This window comes from Drosophila pseudoobscura, chromosome 3 (genome assembly GCF_009870125.1).
Source record: "Drosophila pseudoobscura strain MV-25-SWS-2005 chromosome 3, UCI_Dpse_MV25, whole genome shotgun sequence".
NCBI classification, from domain to species: Eukaryota; Metazoa; Arthropoda; class Insecta; order Diptera; family Drosophilidae; genus Drosophila; species Drosophila pseudoobscura.
Genome location: NC_046680.1, coordinates 2,481,159 through 2,502,060, shown reverse-complemented (window position 1 = coordinate 2,502,060; position 20,902 = coordinate 2,481,159). Strand labels below are relative to the sequence as shown.

Sequence of the window (20,902 nt, the reverse complement as noted above, 5' to 3'; positions counted from 1 at the left end):
AGTCCGAAGTGTCTCAGGTTCTTCAGACCGCAGGGTTTGAGTTGACTAAGTGGTTTTCAAACTCACCCGAGATCACCGCATCTGAGAGCACAGCCAAACCCATAACAATCTCTGATTCAGAGTCGACAAAGGCGTTAGGAATCTCATGGTTACCTACTGACGATGCCTTTAAGTTCAAAATTGACAATTCAGTTATGGGTCTCCGAGCGACAAAACGGAACATACTATCGGTGACATCAAAGTTGTTTGACCCCCTTGGTTTATTAAGTCCTATCTTTATAAAAGGCAAGATCCTATTGCAGGAGCTTTGGCTTAACAAACTAGAATGGGATGAGTCGATCCCGCAGCATTTGGAAACAGCGTGGAATAAGTTGAAAAATACACTATCTTAATTGGAAGACATATCCATATCTCGGTTTGTGTATTCCGATCCGATGTCACCGATTCAAATACATGCCTTTGCTGACGCCTCCATGAGAGCGTATCAATTTCTCGCCCCGCCGAATAAATAATTTAAATTACAGCCACCCAAAGTTTTCGGTAATTCAATTAGAAAAACTCTTATAATTTTTCACTAAATGAAATTTGTGTATAAAATTCCTAAAAATAATTAGCTATGTGTCATACACATGCTATTCTAAACAAGTCCGTAATGGATAAGCTAATCTGCTTGCTGACTCCGTAATGTTACGAACTCAACTCGAGTGGGCCCTCTCACTCACCGATCGGCCCTAGTTCCCTTGTTTCACGTTACATTCACATTAATAACAGAATTTACTCAATGTCCACTCATACCTTTTCTCCAGTTTATGGCTCTATCGGCGAAAGCGCTTTCCTCGATGAGTACCTAAAGCTGCTGTGGTGGAAAAAACACTTAAATGGGCACAAGGTTGGGGGAAATCATGTTCGCAGATCGGCGAGAGTCACGAGAAGCCACTACCGGAATCAAATCTAATTCTCTCCTAATTAACTCCGCATAAAAACCATAATTAATTACACAATTACAATCGCAAATACAATTATTCCGTCAATCCGTTGCTCCCTCTTCTCTCCTATTCTCTTTCTCCCTCTGTTATCTTTGCTTCCATTCCACCTCCGGGGCGAAAGGGAAGAGCACAAATTCTTTCCACTGCTTCTGCAGGTGAAAAGTTCGCAAATGCAAAGAAAAGGCCAACAGCCAATCTCCGACTGTGTTAGATCGAGACTTTCTCTCCGCCGATCTGCTCGCGACCAAGGGACGGGCCCTTCTTATCTAACGCGTCGCTCTCGATTACTAAAGTGGATTACCCAACGACTCGGGAAGCTAGCCGCTTGGGGGGACCGAGCGCTCCCCAAATGTCATCTCCCTCTGCTTCCACGCTCTCTTCTCCGATGGCTGAGCGCTTTTCAGACAATCCCAAAGGTTTAAAAGCCACTTTGTTAGGCTTGCGGCTGCTGTTGTTTGCTGGCTGGCTTCCTGGGACGATCGAATCCGCACTGATTAACTCGGTTTACTAAGCGCCAAGACTACAAATGGGACAACTCTTTGATATTTTCTTCTCTTCTTTTCACGCAGCACTTACCCCAATCGGACTCAGCGCTATACTGCTTCTTACGACTGAATAGCCCACTCGCCTTCAACAAAGAACCTCGCAAAGAAACTCCTAGAGTTTTTCTGTTGCTAAATTCTTTCTTTTTCCTTTTTCGATGTGCAACCGACTCAATTGACTTTCACGAGGGAATAGCCAAAAGGGACGCCAACGTTCTGGCGGCAAATTTTCTAACAGGTCCATGGATGCATTTTCAGCCGAGATAGCCTGACGTTTTGACCTGTTAACGCCTTTTTGGTTTTCCCTTGACCCATCGTTCGTCTGCCACTCTGAGCACTAGATGGCGCCCCAAAAAAACTCCGAATTTCCCTTACAAAGCCCCCCCCCCCAAAAGAACAGGCTTTGGGGTCTCCCAAGAATGATAACAGGACAGCTTGAAGCAGTTGGTTTACTGACGAATTTCTTTCGCGTGAAACCGTCCTACGTAACGACACTGCAAATCCTCTAACTCATAGTAGGCCTGCCCTATCTTCTTTTTGACCCTGGCCTTCAGAAAGGGCGGACCCAACTTCGCACTGTACCCTGATAGAAAATTTCTCTGCCTGAAATTTCTTCGGAACACCTCCTGGCCGACATCGTAGGAAATGTCTCTCGACCGTAAGTTTGCCGTTCATTCTTATCATTTTGTTTTTTCATGACTTCTAGAGCTTTGCTTCGAACCAAGTCGAATGAATCCTCCCGAGAGAAAACTGCTGACCTGTCGTTCACCAACCGCAATGCTCTCAGAAGCTTGCCCCGGAAGTGATGAAATGCTGTCCGAACACCATATAATAAGGAGATGCATTCCGACTCGTATGCACCGCCGAACGCAATGCGCAGCAAATACTGCTGAGGTGCTCGTCCCAGTCCTTCTGATCCTCGTGTACATAAGATCGGATTGCTGCAATCACCGAGCGTTTTACACGTTCGGAAGCATTAGCTTGGGGTGCGTACAGGGCCGTGAGAGTGTGCGAAACTTTATATTCCCGGAGTAGCTTTTGGAATGCCTCCGACTTATATTGTGTACCATTGTCGGATACTATGGTCTCCGGAACCCCGAAAGCATGAAAAAGATCTTCCTGCATGTATTTGACTACCACGTCCGCGTTCAACTTCTTCACTGCCTTCAGAAACACATATTTAGAATAGTGATCGAGGACGATAAAGATGCCTATATGTCCACTTCTTGAACGGGGATATGGCCCCAGGAAATCTACATATAATTTCTGGAAGAAACGCTGTGTTGGGGGGCTTGGTGGTCTTGCAGACATCACAAGCCTGGATATACTTCTTCGCATCGGCATCCAAACCAGGCCAGTAATAATACCGCCGTATCCTTTCTAGGGTTTTGTGAATGCCTCCATGGGAAGCCAGTGGATTGTCGTGCGCGTTACGCAAAACCTCAACCACTAACCCTTGAGGAATCCAGAGTTTCCAAATGAACACATCATGTAGCACCTCTCCTGTTGCGTGATCTGACCTATGATATAACAAGTTATCTACAATTTTGAGATCTGACAACTTATCAATATTGGCCCTAACCCTTTCTACGATCTCCACGTAATCTTCTGCCTTGAATTTTCGCGATTCCAAATCCACCAACAACCCATTGCTCGCGTCTAGAGTCGCCACTTCCTCCTCATTTACGCGAGAAAGAGCATCCGGAACCACATTAAGCCTGCCGCTACGATGCTCGATTTTAAACGAGAAACTCTGCAGCTTTAATGCCCATCGGGCTAGACGTGAGTGTAAGTCAGTTTGTGACATGAGCCACTTTAAAGAGGCGTGATCAGTGATCACAGTAAATTCATGCCCCTCGATGTAAGCTCTGAACCTATTTATGCAAACTATTGCGGCCAGACATTCTTGTTCGGTGACCGAATAATTCTTTTGGGCTTTGTTGAGTTTTTTCGATACAAACGCAATCGGATATTCGTCCCCTTCAGGCGTCCTCTGCACCAGCACTCCCCCAACGCCTGTCTTGCTAGCGTCACAGTGAACATAGAATGGTTCGCTAAAATTATATAAATTATAAATTATAAATTATAAACTTCCTGTACCAGCCTACCATACCTAGGAAACGACGCAGCGACTTTAGGGATTTTGGCAAAGGCAAATCGGACATGGCCGAAATCTTATCTTATTCATGCAAAACTTGCTTTTCTCCACATTCAGCGTTAACCGTGCCGCTTTTATGTAACTTGCCACTTCACTCAACACCCTCCGATGTGACTCAAAACTGTCCGACACAATCAAGAGGTCGTCCAGGTACACAAAAACTTAATTTCTTAAACTGGCCGGAATTAACTTGTCCATCAGCCTTGTCATGGTCTGCGAAGCATTAGTGAGACCAAAAGGCATTACCTTATACTGGTAGAGAGGTTTCCCCGCGTGAGTTCAGCTCTAAGGGAACTTGCCAATAGGTATGCTTAAGATCCAGGCTCGAAATAAACAACGCCTTAGGAAGACGTCCTAGAATCCCATCAATTTGTGGTAACGGATCCGCGTCCTTTTTGGTCACCGCATTAACTTTCCTACTATCTAAACATAGCCTTACGTTACCTGGCTTCTGCACCAATACTACCGGTGATGACCACGCACTATTGGATTCCTCTATCACCCTTAAGCTGAGCATCCGATCTATCTCCGCATATAACAATTTCTCTACCGCAGGAAATACAGGGAAGTGTCTCTGCTTCACGGCTTTTGCATCACCTACATCAATTGAAAGCGACAGCAGAGCCGTCTTTCCTAGACCGGAAACGGAAAACGAAGGAAATAAATTGATGGTCGCTTGCAACTGGTCCATTTCCCCCCGGCTGAGGTTCTGCGGTTCATGAACTATCTCTGCCAGCGACATGCTGGGCGGTAATAAGTCGAAACTTGACCAAAAATCGATCCCTAAATACAAGTCCTGGCTGAGCGATGAAATAATGTGCAGCTCAAGGTCCTTCACTGCACCCTTCTACTGCACCGATGTTTACAGTCGTCCCACTATCTCTTGCCTCCTTCCACCCGTAGTGGAAGCATTTACAACTCCTCTCTTAAAAAGAATACGGCTTTGGATTACGCGTTCTGCTAACTTTCCGCCTATCACACTCATAGCTGCTCCGGTATCCAATAGACCAAAGACCGTTTGATCCAACAGGCGAACTTCCGCATATGGACGCTTGTCCTTCTGCTTGTAACGAATGCAATTTATCTCTTTCGCCGCCTGCCGGAACGCTCTAATCCTTCTTGCACTCCTTGTGAGGGACTTATTACTGGGTTGGTCGTTGTGGACAGACTAAAGCTTGATGTATGTCGGATTCTAATTTCTCAGACGGAAGCTGGGTGGTAGTTTTAAGTATCCCTACTGGGATTTCGCCTCTGCACTCGACTGCTTGCGCTGAACACTGATCGGCTGGCGAGGCTGGGTGTTCACTTTGCCGTTTTTTTTTGGCATTTGCTACGCGACGGCTTATATTTCACAGACTTCTGTGATATGTCACTGATATGTCATATGATACAAGAAAACTGAAAACGCAGAATCGTAGAGAATGACTATATGTTCTAGAGTGTAAAATCTCAACCAGATCGTATAATTATTATAGCCAGAATCAAGAAAACAATTTCATTATTTCTCGCTCTCTCTCTCTCTCTAACACACAGGGTTCATGTCGGTTTTGACAATTACAAAATATGAGTTCAAGGATCTCAGAACCTATAAGAGCCAGAGCAACCAAATTTGGTATCCACACTCCTGTGATATTGGACCTTGACCGTTTGGTCTCAAAACTTCGGCACACCCCCGTCCGCCACCGCAAAGAACAAAAATCTGGGGCATCCACAAATCTCAGAGACTATTAAGGCTTGAGCAACCAAATTTAGTATCCCCACTCCTGTTAGATCTCACTATAAAACGTATATCTCAGAATTTCGCCCCACCCCCTTCCGCCCTCACAAAGGGCGGAAATCTGTTGCATCCACAATATTGCAGATTCGAGAAAACTAAGAACGCAGAATCATAGAGAATAACCATATCTGTCCGGTTGCTGAATCTAGATCAGATCAGATAATTTTTATAGCCAAAAGGAACAAATCAATTTGCAGTGGCTACGCAGCGCCCGACGTCACGCTCAGACTGATTTTCTGTCCCTCTCGCACGCACTCTTTGTCGTGTCGATTAATATTAGCGGCGTCTGCCGGAGGAGAGCCATACTGACTTAGTATCGGGTATAACTGTAGAGTTGCGGTGTCCGCAGCAACTCACAACGTTCCCCCTCGTTTTTTTGTATCATTAACAAAAAAGGGTCCAATAATGTCTTTGAAGTGTCTGAGAAATATGAAAGATGAAAGCCGTTAATGCCATGGCTGACGACATATGTCGTTCCTTCAGTATATTGCTGTTTAGAGCCCCGATTATAATTACGTAAGTATAGCTCACAGATAATTCTGAAATTACATCAGTCACTTGGTGGTAGATTGTATTGCGATGTGGTCTGTACAGACAGCCCAATAGCAATTTAAGAGAACTGCTAGAGGCCGATAATTCTATAAAAAGGTAATGTATTGAACTTTCTGGAGGGTGTTTGCATATTAATTTGGAACTGAGTTTCTTATTTATGTATATAGCAACACTCCCACCATTTCTTCCCAGGGCACGAATCAATATCAATATTCGTTCGTTCTCGTCCGCAGCACTTGTCCGCTTTAACCGCTGTTTCTTCCTCGCTATCTGATAAAGATCGTATGATAGTACTTGGTGATTTTAACTTGCCCGGAACTGTTTGGTCTTCGGTAAACGAGTCTAGTAACCTAGTGCCCATGTCACGACATGACTTTGTTGACGGCTTGCTTGACCTGTCTCTGTCTCAAGTCAATCATGTGAAAAATTCCTTGGGTCGATTGCTTGATCTGAGCTTTGTATCGGATCCGACCATTGCCACCATAAAAAAGGTAGCAAGTCTGATGCAAAAAACTATAGATGTATAACAAAGTTATCCGCTATTCCTAAAATGTTTGATAAGGTTTTAACTCCGCACTTGCAATATCTCTGCAAGTCACCTATACCTCCAACTCAGCATGGATTTATAAGGCGGCGATCAACCACCACGAATTTGTTAGAGTTTACCTCTTTCATTATTAAAGGCTTTCAAGGTAACTTACAGACGGATGTTATTTACACCGACTTCAGTAAAGCATTCGACTCTGTAAACCATTCCCTTTTAGCACATAAACTTGACCTTTTAGGGTCTCCGCCCAACCTCCTGAGATGGATTTCTAGCTAGGTCCAGGTCTCAAAGAGTCCTCTTCAAAAACTCTATCTCTGCACTAGTAAATGTTTCTTCGGAAGTACCACAGGACAGCCATCTAGGCCCCTTACTCTTCCAGACTCTTTATTAATGACTTGCCTTCAGTATTAACATACTCCCGAGTACTTATGTATGCGGATGATGTTAAACTGTGTCCAGTATAAGGACATTTCATTTCATTCTCGCTTGCAGTCCGATCTCAATAACTTTCAGTCATAGTGTTGTGCTAACTTGGTACACTTGAATGCCTCGAAATGCAAATCTATGACATTTTACCGTTCTAGCCCCTTGTTGGCTCCCTATACCCTTTTTGGTGGTTCTCTTGAGAGAATCACCCTGGTGGATGATCTTGGGGTTGTTAGACCGCAGAATCGTAGAGAATGTCTATATCTTTTAGACTGCAGAATCTGAATTGGATCGTATTATTATTATAGCCAGCATCAAGAAAACAGCTTCATTTTTTCTCGCTCCGTCTCTCTCTAACACACACGTAGCATAGCCGGCTTTGCTTAGAGTAAAACATTAGCACCTAGATCTCAGAGACTATAAAAGCTAGAGTAACCAAATTTGGTATCCACACTCTTAAAATATCGGACCGAGACGAGTTTGTTTCAAAATTTCGCCACAACCCCTTTCCGCCCCCGCAAAGGACGAAAATCTGGGGCAACCACAAATCTCAGAGACTATTAAGTCTAGAGTAACCAAATTTGGTATCCGCACTCCTGTTAGATCTCTCACCCCCTTCCGCCCCCACAAAAGACGAAAATCTGTTGCATCCACAATATTGCAGATTCGAGAAAACTAAAACGCAGAATCATAGATAATGACCATATCTATGAGATTGCTGAATCTGGATCAGATCGGATCATTTTTGTAGCAAAAAGGAACAAATCTATTTGCAGTGGCTACGCAGCGCACGCACTTTTTGTCGTGTCGTTCAATATTCGCGGCATCTGCCGGAGGAGAGCCATACTAACTAAGTATCGGGTATAAATGTAGAGTTGCGGTCTCCGCAGCAACTAAAAACGTTCCCCCTCGTTGAGTTTGTTAATCTGCTGCTCCATTTCGTGGATTACCTCACCCACTTTTTCAAACTGCAGGACACGTTTAGTGAGTTTCTTCACATCTTCTGCCCTACCAAGAATTTGATTGGTGATAGCTGTGAACTTTTCCTCTATGGCCTGCAATACACCCTCAGACTTTAATGTATTTTCCGTGATTAGTTCAGCCTGCTTAGCAAACATTTTGTCCAGGGCTTTCTGTATATTTTCTTTCTAGAGCTCTTCAAGCCCTTGATATCAGTTCCAGATTGTTCTCGCAGACGTTTTGGTACTGGAGCCATCTTCAAATGTTTTTCCGTTACGGTGCTGCTTGACAGAGGTTTACACTGCGTTGCTTACTTTTAAATACTGCTTTATACTGATTGGTATACTGCTTTGCCGACTTGCGTTGACAATCATTTTGCTTCTGCACTGCTTGCATCCTTTTATTTTGTTATGGTTATGTTATTCTCTCAGTGACACCGAAATGATTAAATGCTGGTTTACTGAGAGTGGTTCAGAACAATAACAAATATTCTTCTTCCACAGCACCACCAATAACAAATATTTTTCCACTGTATTTTATTCAAATTGGCGTTGTATTGTTAACTTCATTTATTTCCACCGTCAATTGTTGTCTTACAATGCGGACACAGTTTATGATGTGAACAAAACTCACTGTTTAATAAATAATAGTGTATCACTCGAGTTTTTTACTATTTTTTTCCTCTGTATGTTGTACACGACTTGCTTGCTTGGCGGGCAAATGGCGGTCAGATCTTACGACACCTTCTTAGGATTGTGCACGTGTTATTATTTGAATGTTACTGTTAATGAAGTTTCCCCATCAGGTTTGTTCTTTTTAATCCCTAATCTCTAATCCACCCTACCAGACAAGGCCAAAACAACTTCCAAACAGAGAAGCTGCAATTTTTAAGGGAGTATAAAGAGTATCGTTAATTCTGAGATATACGTTTTATAGTGAGATCTCACAGAAGTGCGGATACCAAATTTGGTTGCTCTGGCTCTTATAGGTTCTGAGATCCTTGAACTCATATTTTTTAATTGTCAAAACCGACCATGAAACCTGTGTGTTAGAGAGAGACAGAGCGAGAAAGAATGAAATGGTTTTTTGGCTATAATAATTATACGATCTGTTGCAGATTTTACACTCTAGAACATTCTCTACGATTCTGCGTTTTCAGTTTTCTTGTATCTTTGAATTCGTGGATGCCACAGATTTTCGCCTTTTGTGGGGGCGGAAGTGGGCGGGGCAAAGTTTTTGAAATTTTCTTGTAGCAGTGACATATCACAGAAGTCCGGATATAAATCGTCGTTGCTCTAGCTCTTATAGTCTTTGAGCACTAGGCGCTGATAGGGACGGACAGACAGGGCTCAACCGACTCGGCTATTGATGCTGATCAAGAATATATATACTTTATCGTCGGAAACGATTCCTTCTGGACATTACACACATCCATTTTCACCACAAATCGAATATACCCCAATACTCATTTTGAGTATCGGGTATAAAAATTGCATTTCGAGGCATTCAAGTTTACCAAGTTAGCACAACACTATGACTGAAAGTTATTGAGATCGGACTGCAAGCGAGAATGAAATGAAATGTCCTTATACTGGACACAGTTTAACATCATCCGCATACATAATACACAATCTGGAAACCTATTCATTTACGCGAGTGCATGCCTTTTGATTTGTGTTAAAATATTATTTAACTTTTTATTTTTCGGCGTCGGCTTGTGTTGTGTTGTGTTGTTGCAGTGAGTGAGTATTGCATTGCAGTCCGCTCTCGTCTGGTAGCTTTTGTTGTCTTATCACTCTCTCGCTATCACCTCAACCTCAATAACTGTTCTTTCTCTCTCGCTCTTTCAACTTTCTGAGCAATAGCGCTCTCTGTCTAGTAGCTCTCGCTATAACCGCTCTCCACTCTGCTCTCTTTTTTTTTCTTACCAATTCCGCTTTGAGCGTTGTCTGGCACATTGGTCTGATACCAATTTGTTTTGGAAATTTTTAATTTTTTTGATTTTAATAAAATATTTGAATAATAAAAATAAAATGGAATTCGCTGTGGTCTGCGCCAAAAAAACCTGCAAGAAGCAGATCACTCACGATCAGCCAAATGTCCCCTGCTGGCTCTGCGACAGCGTAGTCCACGCAAAATGCGCGGGATTTTCTGGCCTCGTGAGCGATGCCATAGCCAAACGTAATGGCTTGCATTACAGTTGCGAGGCATGCCGTGCGGTGGAGAAAGACATGGTGGCTTTCATGAGGCAGACGCGGAGTGGCTTTAAGGAGCTGACCGTTGGTTTTAAAAACCAATACGATCGGCTCCTAGCCATGGAGGCTCAGTTTAGCGGTTTAAAACTGCTGAATGAGTCTCCGAGGCGCAAAAAGGTCACTCCGCGGGACCTGCAAGTGCCAACCGTCACTCAGCCGTGCGCCGCCGAAAAATTGACTCCGACCACTCCAAGTGTACAGCAGTTGATCTCGTTTGCCACTCCAAAGGCAACGAAAGCTGCTGGCGATGCAGATTCGGTAGCCGAATTCATCGCCTCGGAGAATGTGCAGCCAAGTACGTCTGCAGCGTCCGTGTCCGTGGTGTCCGCAAGTTCACTAGTTGTCCCGTCTATCCCGATCCCACCAGTAAATAGACGTTCCGGACCTCCGGATATTGCCACCACAGGTACTAGACCTGTGGTGACTAAACCACTGGTGGGAGTCCCACCAAAACGACAAGTTTTTGTTTCACGGCTGGCCCCTGACCTCACATCTAATGATGTAACTGCTTTCATTCAAAGCAAAATAAAAGCCGTGGGTTTAAAGGTGGAGAAATTTAACTTCTCTTATGCTAGGGAGATAGCCTCGTTTAAGATAAGCATCTCCCCAACTCAATTTGACACCATTTGCTCCACCAAATTTTGGCTGGAGCATTTGGTGGTGAAGGAGTTTAAGGCTAAAAAGAAGAATAGGCCCCCCATATCCCTTCCAAATCTTTCCAGTGTGCCACCCTCAACCTCAACTTCCTCTTCCTCAACTTCCCGTCTTGTTCCAACCTTTCCAAAAAACTAACTTCTCTTTTAGTAACCTATCAGAATGTAAGAGGCTTGCGTAGTAAGCTCAGCATTCTTTTCCGGGATAGTGTTGCATTTGCTTCCCACGTTATTGTGTTTACTAAAACCTGGTTAAAGCCGGACTTTCTTAGTTCCGAGGTTTTGGCAGGTCGGTACACAACTTTTAGAAAGGACCGTTCGTCTCGACGTGCAGGAGGGGTTCTAATTGCAGTGGACTCTTACTTCACGTCAGAACACTTCACAGTCCAAGTTCAACAGGAACTGGAATTCCTGTGTGTAAAACTGATTCTTCCCGCTTTCGCTATATTCATTACTTGCTCGTATATCTCACCTTCTTCGGATATTTAAATTTATGAGCAGCACTTGTCCGCTTTAACCGCTGTTTCTTCCTCGCTATCTGATAAAGATCGTATGATAGTTCTTGGTGACTTCAACTTGCCAGGAACTGTTTGGTCTTCGGTAAATGAGTCTAGTATCCTAGTGCCCATGTCACGACATGACTTTGTTGACGGCTTGCTTGACCTGTCCCTGTCTCAAGTCAATCATGTGAAAAATTCCTTGGGTCGATTGCTTGATCTATGATTTGTATCGGATCCGACCATAGTGTTGTTAACCCGAGCCCTTCCGCTCACTATACCTGAAGACGCCTACCACCCTACTTTCGAGGTGTCGCTAGACATAGGACCAACTGTATTGGATCAAGTGTACCAAGTTAGCACAACACTATGACTGAAAGTTATTGAGATCGGACTGCAAGCGAGAATGAAATGAAATGTCCTTATGCTGGACACAGTTTAACATCATCCGCATACATAAGTACTCGGGAGTATGTTAATACTGAAGGCAAGTCATTAATAAAGAGTCTGGAAGAGTAAGGGGCCTAGATGGCTGTCCTGTGGTACTTCCGAAGAAACATTTACTAGTGCAGAGATAGAGTTTTTGAAGAGGACTCTTTGAGACCTGGACCTAGCTAGAAATCCATCTCAGGAGGTTGGGCGGAGACCCTAAAAGGTCAAGTTTATGTGCTAAAAGGGAATGGTTTACAGAGTCGAATGCTTTACTGAAGTCGGTGTAAATAACATCCGTCTGTAAGTTACCTTGAAAGCCTTTAATAATGAAAGAGGTAAACTCTAACAAATTCGTGGTGGTTGATCGCCGCCTTATAAATCCATGCTGAGTTGGAGGTATAGGTGACTTGCAGAGATATTGCAAGTGCGGAGTTAAAACCTTATCAAACATTTTAGGAATAGCGGATAACTTTGTTATACATCTATAGTTTTTTGCATCAGACTTGCTACCTTTTTTATGGTGGCAATGGTCGGATCCGATACAAAGCTCAGATCAAGCAATCGACCCAAGGAAATTTTTAACATGATTGACTTGAGACAGAGACAGGTCAAGCAAGCCGTCAACAAAGTCATGTCGTGACATGGGCACTAGGTTACTAGACTCGTTTACCGAAGACCAAACAGTTCCGGGCAAGTTAAAATCACCAAGTACTATCATACGATCTTTATCAGATAGCGAGGAAGAAACAGCGGTTAAAGCGGACAAGTGCTGCGGACGAGAACGAACGAATATTGATATTGATTCGTGCCCTGGGAAGAAATGGTGGGAGTGTTGCTATATACATAAATAAGAAACTCAGTTCCAAATTAATATGCAAACACCCTCCAGAAAGTGCAATACATTACCTTTTTATAGAATTATCAGCCTCTAGCAGTTCTCTTAAATTGCTATTGGGCTGTCTGTACAGACCACATCGCAATACAATCTACCACCAAGTGACTGATGTAATTTCAGAATTATCTGTGAGCTATACTTACGTAATTATAATCGGGGCTCTAAACAGCAATATACTGAAGGAACGACATATGTCGTCAGCCATGGCATTAACGGCTTTCATCTTTCATATTTCTCAGACACTTCAAAGACATTATTGGACCCTTTTTTGTTAATGATACAAAAAAACGAGGGGGAACGTTGTGAGTTGCTGCGGACACCGCAACTCTACAGTTATACCCGATACTAAGTCAGTATGGCTCTCCTCCGGCAGACGCCGCTAATATTAAACGACACGACAAAGAGTGCGTGCGAGAGGGACAGAAAATCAGTCTGAGCGTGACGTCGGGCGCTGCGTAGCCACTGCAAATTGATTTGTTCCTTTTGGCTATAAAAATTATCTGATCTGATCTAGATTCAGCAACCGGACAGATATGGTTATTCTCTATGATTCTGCGTTCTTAGTTTTCTCGAATCTGCAATATTGTGGATGCAACAGATTTTCGCCCTTTGTGAGGGCGGAAGGGGGTGGGGCGAAATTCTGAGATATACGTTTTATAGTGAGATCTAAAAGGAGTGGGGATACTAAATTTGGTTGCTCAAGCCTTAACAGTCTCTGAGATTTGTGGATGCCCCAGATTTTTGTTCTTTGCGGTGGCGGACGGGGGTGTGCCGAAGTTTTGAGACCAAACGGTCAAGGTCCAATATCACAGGAGTGTGGATACCAAATTTGGTTGCTCTGGCTCTTATAGGTTCTGAGATCCTTGAACTCATATTTTGTAATTGTCAAAACCGACCATGAAACCTGTGTGTTAGAGAGAGACAGAGCGAGAAAGAATGAAATGGTTTTTTGGCTATAATAATTATACGATCTGTTGCAGATTTTACACTCTAGAACATTCTCTACGATTCTGCGTTTTCAGTTTTCTTGTATCTTTGAATTCGTGGATGCCACAGATTTTCGCCTTTTGTGGGGGCGGAAGTGGGCGGGGCAAAGTTTTTGAAATTTTCTTGTAGCAGTGACATATCACAGAAGTCCGGATATAAATCGTCGTTGCTCTAGCTTTTATAGTCTTTGAGCACTAGGCGCTGATAGGGACGGACAGACAGGGCTCAACCGACTCGGCTATTGATGCTGATCAAGAATATATATACGTTATGTCGTCGGAAACGATTCCTTCTGGACATTACACACATCTATTTTCACCACAAATCGAATATACCCCAATACTCATTTTGAGTATCGGGTATAAAAATTGCATTTCGAGGCATTCAAGTGTACCAAGTTAGCACAACACTATGACTGAAAGTTATTGAGATCGGACTGCAAGCGAGAATGAAATGAAATGTCCTTATACTGGACACAGTTTAACATCATCCGCATACATAAGTACTCGGGAGTATGTTAATACTGAAGGCAAGTCATTAATAAAGAGTCTGGAAGAGTAAGGGGCCTAGATGGCTGTCCTGTGGTACTTCCGAAGAAACATTTACTAGTGCAGAGATAGAGTTTTTGAAGAGGACTCTTTGAGACCTGGACCTAGCTAGAAATCCATCTCAGGAGGTTGGGCGGAGACCCTAAAAGGTCAAGTTTATGTGCTAAAAGGGAATGGTTTACAGAGTCGAATGCTTTACTGAAGTCGGTGTAAATAACATCCGTCTGTAAGTTACCTTGAAAGCCTTTAATAATGAAAGAGGTAAACTCTAACAAATTCGTGGTGGTTGATCGCCGCCTTATAAATCCATGCTGAGTTGGATGTATAGGTGACTTGCAGAGATATTGCAAGTGCGGAGTTAAAACCTTATCAAACATTTTAGGAATAGCGGATAACTTTGTTATACATCTATAGTTTTTTGCATCAGACTTGCTACCTTTTTTATGGTGGCAATGGTCGGATCCGATACAATGCTCAGATCAAGCAATCGACCCAAGGAATTTTTCACATGATTGACTTGAGACAGAGACAGGTCAAGCAGGCCGTCAACAAAGTCATGTCGTGACATGGGCACTAGGTTACTAGACTCGTTTACCGAAGACCAAACAGTTCCGGGCAAGTTAAAATCACCAAGTACTATCATACGATCTTTATCAGATAGCGAGGAAGAAACAGCGGTTAAAGCGGACAAGTGCTGCGGACGAGAACGAACGAATATTGATATTGATTCGTGCCCTGGGAAGAAATGGTGGGAGTGTTGCTATATACATAAATAAGAAACTCAGTTCCAAATTAATATGCAAACACCCTCCAGAAAGTGCAATACATTACCTTTTTATAGAATTATCGGCCTCTAGCAGTTCTCTTAAATTGCTATTGGGCTGTCTGTACAGACCACATCGCAATACAATCTACCACCAAGTGACTGATGTAATTTCAAAATTATCTGTGAGCTATACTTACGTAATTATAATCGGGGCTCTAAACAGCAATATACTGAAGGAACGACATATGTCGTCAGCCATGGCATTAACGGCTTTCATCTTTCATATTTCTCAGACACTTCAAAGACATTATTGGACCCTTTTTTGTTAATGATACAAAAAAACGAGGGGGAACGTTGTGAGTTGCTGCGGACACCGCAACTCTACAGTTATACCCGATACTAAGTCAGTATGGCTCTCCTCCGGCAGACGCCGCTAATATTAAACGACACGACAAAGAGTGCGTGCGAGAGGGACAGAAAATCAGTCTGAGCGTGACGTCGGGCGCTGCGTAGCCACTGCAAATTGATTTGTTCCTTTTGGCTATAAAAATTATCTGATCTGATCTAGATTCAGCAACCGGACAGATATGGTTATTCTCTATGATTCTGCGTTCTTAGTTTTCTCGAATCTGCAATATTGTGGATGCAACAGATTTTCGCCCTTTGTGAGGGCGGAAGGGGGTGGGGCGAAATTCTGAGATATACGTTTTATAGTGAGATCTAAAAGGAGTGGGGATACTAAATTTGGTTGCTCAAGCCTTAATAGTCTCTGAGATTTGTGGATGCCCCAGATTTTTGTTCTTTGCGGTGGCGGACGGGGGTGTGCCGAAGTTTTGAGACCAAACTGTCAAGGTCCAATATCACAGGAGTGTGGATACCAAATTTGGTTGCTCTGGCTCTTATAGGTTCTGAGATCCTTGAACTCATATTTTGTAATTGTCAAAACCGACCATGAAACCTGTGTGTTAGAGAGAGACAGAGCGAGAAAGAATGAAATGGTTTTTTGGCTATAATAATTATACGATCTGTTGCAGATTTTACACTCTAGAACATTCTCTACGATTCTGCGTTTTCAGTTTTCTTGTATCTTTCAATTCGTGGATGCCACAGATTTTCGCCTTTTGTGGGGGCGGAAGTGGGCGGGGCAAAGTTTTTGAAATTTTCTTGTAACAGTGACATATCACAGAAGTCCGGATATAAATCGTCGTTGCTCTAGCTCTTATAGTCTTTGAGCACTAGGCGCTGATAGGGACGGACAGACAGGGCTCAACCGACTCGGCTATTGATGCTGATCAAGAATTTATACTTTATGTGGTCGGAAACGATTCCTTCTGGACATTACACACATCCATTTTCACCACAAATCGAATATACCCCAATACTCATTTGGAGTATCGGGTATAAAAATAAAAAAATAAAAACAAAAACAAATACATAATTATTCTTGCTTGCCGGAAGAATATGGCGCCTTTATAAAAATCGTTATTGTCTTCTAAACAGCAGAAGACTTCTGTTTACAAATTCTCTTGGGTACTGTATTCGCTCACCTGGACGCTGATGCTTTGCTGTAGTTGTCCTCTGTTATTTGAACCTTGACTCACGACTTGTCGGTTCTACATTTTTTTCCGTAATGTGTTGGCGGCCATAAAATTCAGAGGACCAAACTGTCATGGTATCTGAAGCTTCAGCTTCGAAATTATACCTTCTTTCTTGTTATTAGCTTACATCATCAACAGATACATGTATATACATACATGGGCTTTTCAATAACAACTCATTGGTTACTTCAAAGAAAACTTAGCTAAATATATTTATTTTACAGAATTATCTACCAAATAATGAATGCAAATTGGAACAGTTAAAATGTCTTCTAAAAATACGAGAAAATTTACTAATAGAACGAGCCAAGACTAAAATGGCTTGGTTAGAGTTACAGAAGAAGAATTTAAAGTCAAAAGGACTTCAATTGAAAATTTTAGCTACCACCAAAAAACAAGAACAAATATTGTTAAATTTAGAAAAAGAACGAGGAGAAATAACAAGGTACGTTTTATATACGATATAATACAAAAATATTGTAACTTTTATTTGTGAAGTAGTCGTGATACTTATCAAATAGAAACATAAATTTCGTTTTACACATTGAACTGGTATTTATGAACAAACCATTACATTTTGGCAAGTTCGAGATTAAATTGAAGATAAAATTATATCACAGCAATATGAAAAAAAAATTATATGGCAAAAACTTTAAAAAGACTTGGGGCTCCAAAAATTGTATAATAAACTATCGTAACCGGCAATCGTTGTATCACCCCAATTAAAGGCCTTTAAGTAAATTCTAGAGTGATAATAAAACAGAAACTACAACAGCAGTTTAAAGACGTCATTCTCGTGATGTCATTAAACATGCTTTAGCATCCATTGGAGAGCTCTCCGAAGAAGCTGCTGACTCTATGAATAAGGATATAAAAATGTATTTGTTAAACAGATTATTGTTGAGCTCGGATCCATTTTTAACTGGGCAACGAAAACTTCAAAACAAAAATAAATCTATTCTCTTCAAATCTGTTTTTGATTTATTTCATTAATTTAATTCATTTCACATCATTCAATATTTCTTTTTATTTTTATTTTTCGTTCAATAAAATGTAATACAAATTAATTGATTCTGTTTAGTTTCTTAAATTGAATTAGAAAAAAATGTTTCTATATATTTTTAGTCTTTATTAAATATTCTTCCTCATTTAAAAGCGTCCCGTAGTTGTCACCGCATAGCAATTGATTAGTTTATAATTTGTAAGTACTGTACAAACATTCGTTCGTTCTCTTTTGTAGATCAGACGCGTTTTTGTTTTGCGCTCCGCATATTTTTCTTTTGTTTTACATAAATAGCCGGTGTTTTCTTAAATAAACATTAAATACTCTGCTTTCATTGTTTTTACCAATTCCGCTTTGAGCGTTGTCTGGCACATTGGTCTAATACCAATTTGTTTTAGAAATTTTCTTTTTTTTCGTAAATTTTCTTAAGTAAACAAATAAATAATACAAATGTAATACGCTGTGGTCTGCGCCAAAAATACCTGTAAGAAGCAGATCACTCACGATCAGCCGAATGTCCCCTGCTGGCCTCGTGAGTGATGCTATAGCCAAACATAATACAGTTGCGAGGCATGCCGTGCAGTGGAGAATGACATGGTGGCTTTTATGAGGCAGACGCGGAAGCGCTTTAAGAAGCTGACCGTTGGCTTTAAAAAGCAATACGATCGGCTCTTAGCCATGGAATCTCAATTTGGCAATTTTGGCAACTGCTCGATGAGTCTCCGAGGCGTAAAAAGGTCATTCTGCGGGATGTGCAAGTGCCAACCGTCACTCAGCCGTGCGCCGCCGAAAAACTGACTCCGACCACTCCAAGTGTGCAGCAGTTGATCTCGTTTGCAACTCCAAAAGCAACGACAGATGCTGGCGATGCAGATTCGGTAGCCGAATTCATCGCCTCGGAGAATGTGCGGCCAAGTACGTCTGCAGCGTCCGAGTCCGTGGTGTCCGATAGTTCGCTAGTTGTCCCGTCTATCCCGATCCCACCAGTAAATAGACTTTCCTGTCCTCCGGATATTGCCACCAGTGGTACTAGACCTGTGGTGACTAAACCATTGGTGGGAGTCCCACCAAAACGACAAGTATTTGTATTGGACACCATTTACTCCACCAAATTTTGGCCGGAGCATTTCGTGGTGAAGGAGTTTAAGGCTAAGAAGAAGAATAGGCCCCCCATATCCCTTACAAATCTTTCCAGTGTGCCACCCTCAACCTTGTAAGGAAGCGATCCTGGGCTGGGGTACATATCTCAGTCTACTCCAGGGTCGAAATTACAGCAATATTTATAATTTGCCGGGACTCCGAGTTCGGGGCCGTCGACGGGACAGGGAGGCAATCCCCAGACAGGAGCGACCGAGAGGAAAGGGAACAGTACGGGGCGCGGCAGTGGCAACCGCCGGACCGCGCTTACGTGGCCCCGTCGGACTAAGAATTACTACGAGGGGCGGAGGTATCGGCAAGCATCGCCGGGAGGGCTTAGGCAATCGCCGGATAGCGCCCCCGGGATCCTGTCGAACTAAGAACTACTAGAAGGTCTTTGCTATGCGGGGATACCGACAAATACCACCGCGAGCACCTAGGCTATCGCCGGACAGCACTCGCGGGGGCCCCGTCGGACTAAGAATAACTACGAGGGTCGGAGATATCGGCCAGCATCGCCGGGAGGACTTAGGCAATCGCCGGACAGCGCTCCCGGGATCCCGCCAAACTAAGAACTACTGCGAAGGTCGTTGCTATGCGGGGATACCGACAAATACCACCGCGAGTACCTAGGCTATCGCCGGACAGCACCCGCGGGGGCTCCGTCGGACTAAGAATTACTACGAGGGTCGGAGACATCGGCAAGTATCGCCGGGAGGACTTAGGCAACCGCCGGATAGCGCTCCCGGGATCCTGTCAAACTAAGAACTACTGCGAAGGTCGTTGCTATGCGGGGATACCGACGAATACCACCGCGAGCACCTAGGCTATCGCCGGACAGCACTCGCGGGGGCCCCGTCGGACTAAGAATAACTACGAGGGTCGGAGATATCGGCCAGCATCGCCGGGAGGACTTAGGCAATCGCCGGACAGCGCTCCCGGGATCCCGCCAAACTAAGAACTACTGCGAAGGTCGTTGCTATGCGGGGATACCGACGAATACCACCGCGAGCACCTAGGCTATCGCCGGACAGCACTCATGGGGGCCCCGTCGGACTAAGAATTACTACGAGGGTCGGGGATATCGGCAAACATCGCCGGGAGGGCTTAGGCAATCGCCGGATAGCGCCCCCGGGATCTTGTCGAATTAAGAACTACTGCGGGATCACAAACTACTGGAGGGAATCATGCGGGGGGGGACGCCAACAGTCGTCACCGAGAACGCCTAGGCAATCGCCGGACAGCGGTCTCAGGCTCCTGTTGGGCCACGAACTACTGGGGGAATCACGCGGGGGCCCCGACGGGCATCCGGAGCGAATGCGGATCACCACGTGGGTGTAGCCAAAGAGGGAGACTCGGGCAAGAGGCGCGGGGAAGGGCGGAGAAGATGAAGCCCCTGGCATTCGGGTTCCCTAGCATATAGATTGTTGATGACCAGGCTATGTTTTCGTTGTATTCGTTACATTTCACTTTATTCTTCTTTGGTTCCCTACCTATCGCACCGCTCAGCAGCCCGCATGCACGTCTTGAGACTCGCTTACCCCTCTACTCCCACGCTCGCGCTTGGCGAAAGCCTCCTCTTTGCCCTGGGATTGCGGCGCCGGTGCAGGATCCCACCTCCGTAAACGTAGTGTCGATGCCGGATCCTTCGCGCACTGTTGATCGCGTTAATGTCCAAGTCGTCCGCCACGTGTGTTCCTTTTCTTCTCGCGCGCCACTTAGGTTTTTTCTTCCGTCAGCGCGTCCGATTCCTACCACCGCCTCTCATCTCACTGACTTCCTTTTCATGTTTTCCCAGCTTCAGAGCCGGCGTTCTGCTGGCTCTGCCGATCCAGCGTCGGCGTGGGCGGCTAGCGTCGTTATTTCCCCTCTCTTTTCCACTGCTGGGGCGTCGTTGCTGGATTTGATTGCCGCTCTCAGCGGCCCTCTTCTGCCGCTGCTGCGTTGATGCTGTCGGCTTGTCTTGTCAGCGTTTCTCCTCGGCCGCTGCTGCGTCGATGCTGTTGGCTTATCTTGACAGCGCCCTCCTCTCTGCCGTGGCTACGTCGATGCCGGCGGCTCGCTGGATCCCGTTGTTTTTCCTCGTCTCCCTTTGGCCGCTGCAGCGTCGTTGTTGTTGGGTTATCTTGTCGATGCTTCCCTCCCTGCCTGTTGCTGCGTCGATGCCGGCGGCTCGCTGGATC

General features: G+C 44.0%; 1 protein-coding gene across 2 annotated transcripts in view; it reads left to right on the top strand.

Annotated features, from left to right (window-relative positions):
- The window catches only part of Atf6 (bZIP_ATF6 domain-containing protein ATf6), a 290,062-nt gene that overhangs the window by 82,128 nt on the left and 187,032 nt on the right, over positions 1 to 20,902 (top strand). For both annotated transcript variants that reach the window (XM_033378873.1, XM_033378872.1), the window contains exon 2: positions 16,804 to 17,024. The gene's annotated coding sequence lies outside the window, so the exon portion shown is untranslated. The remainder of the gene's footprint in view (positions 1 to 16,803; positions 17,025 to 20,902) is intronic.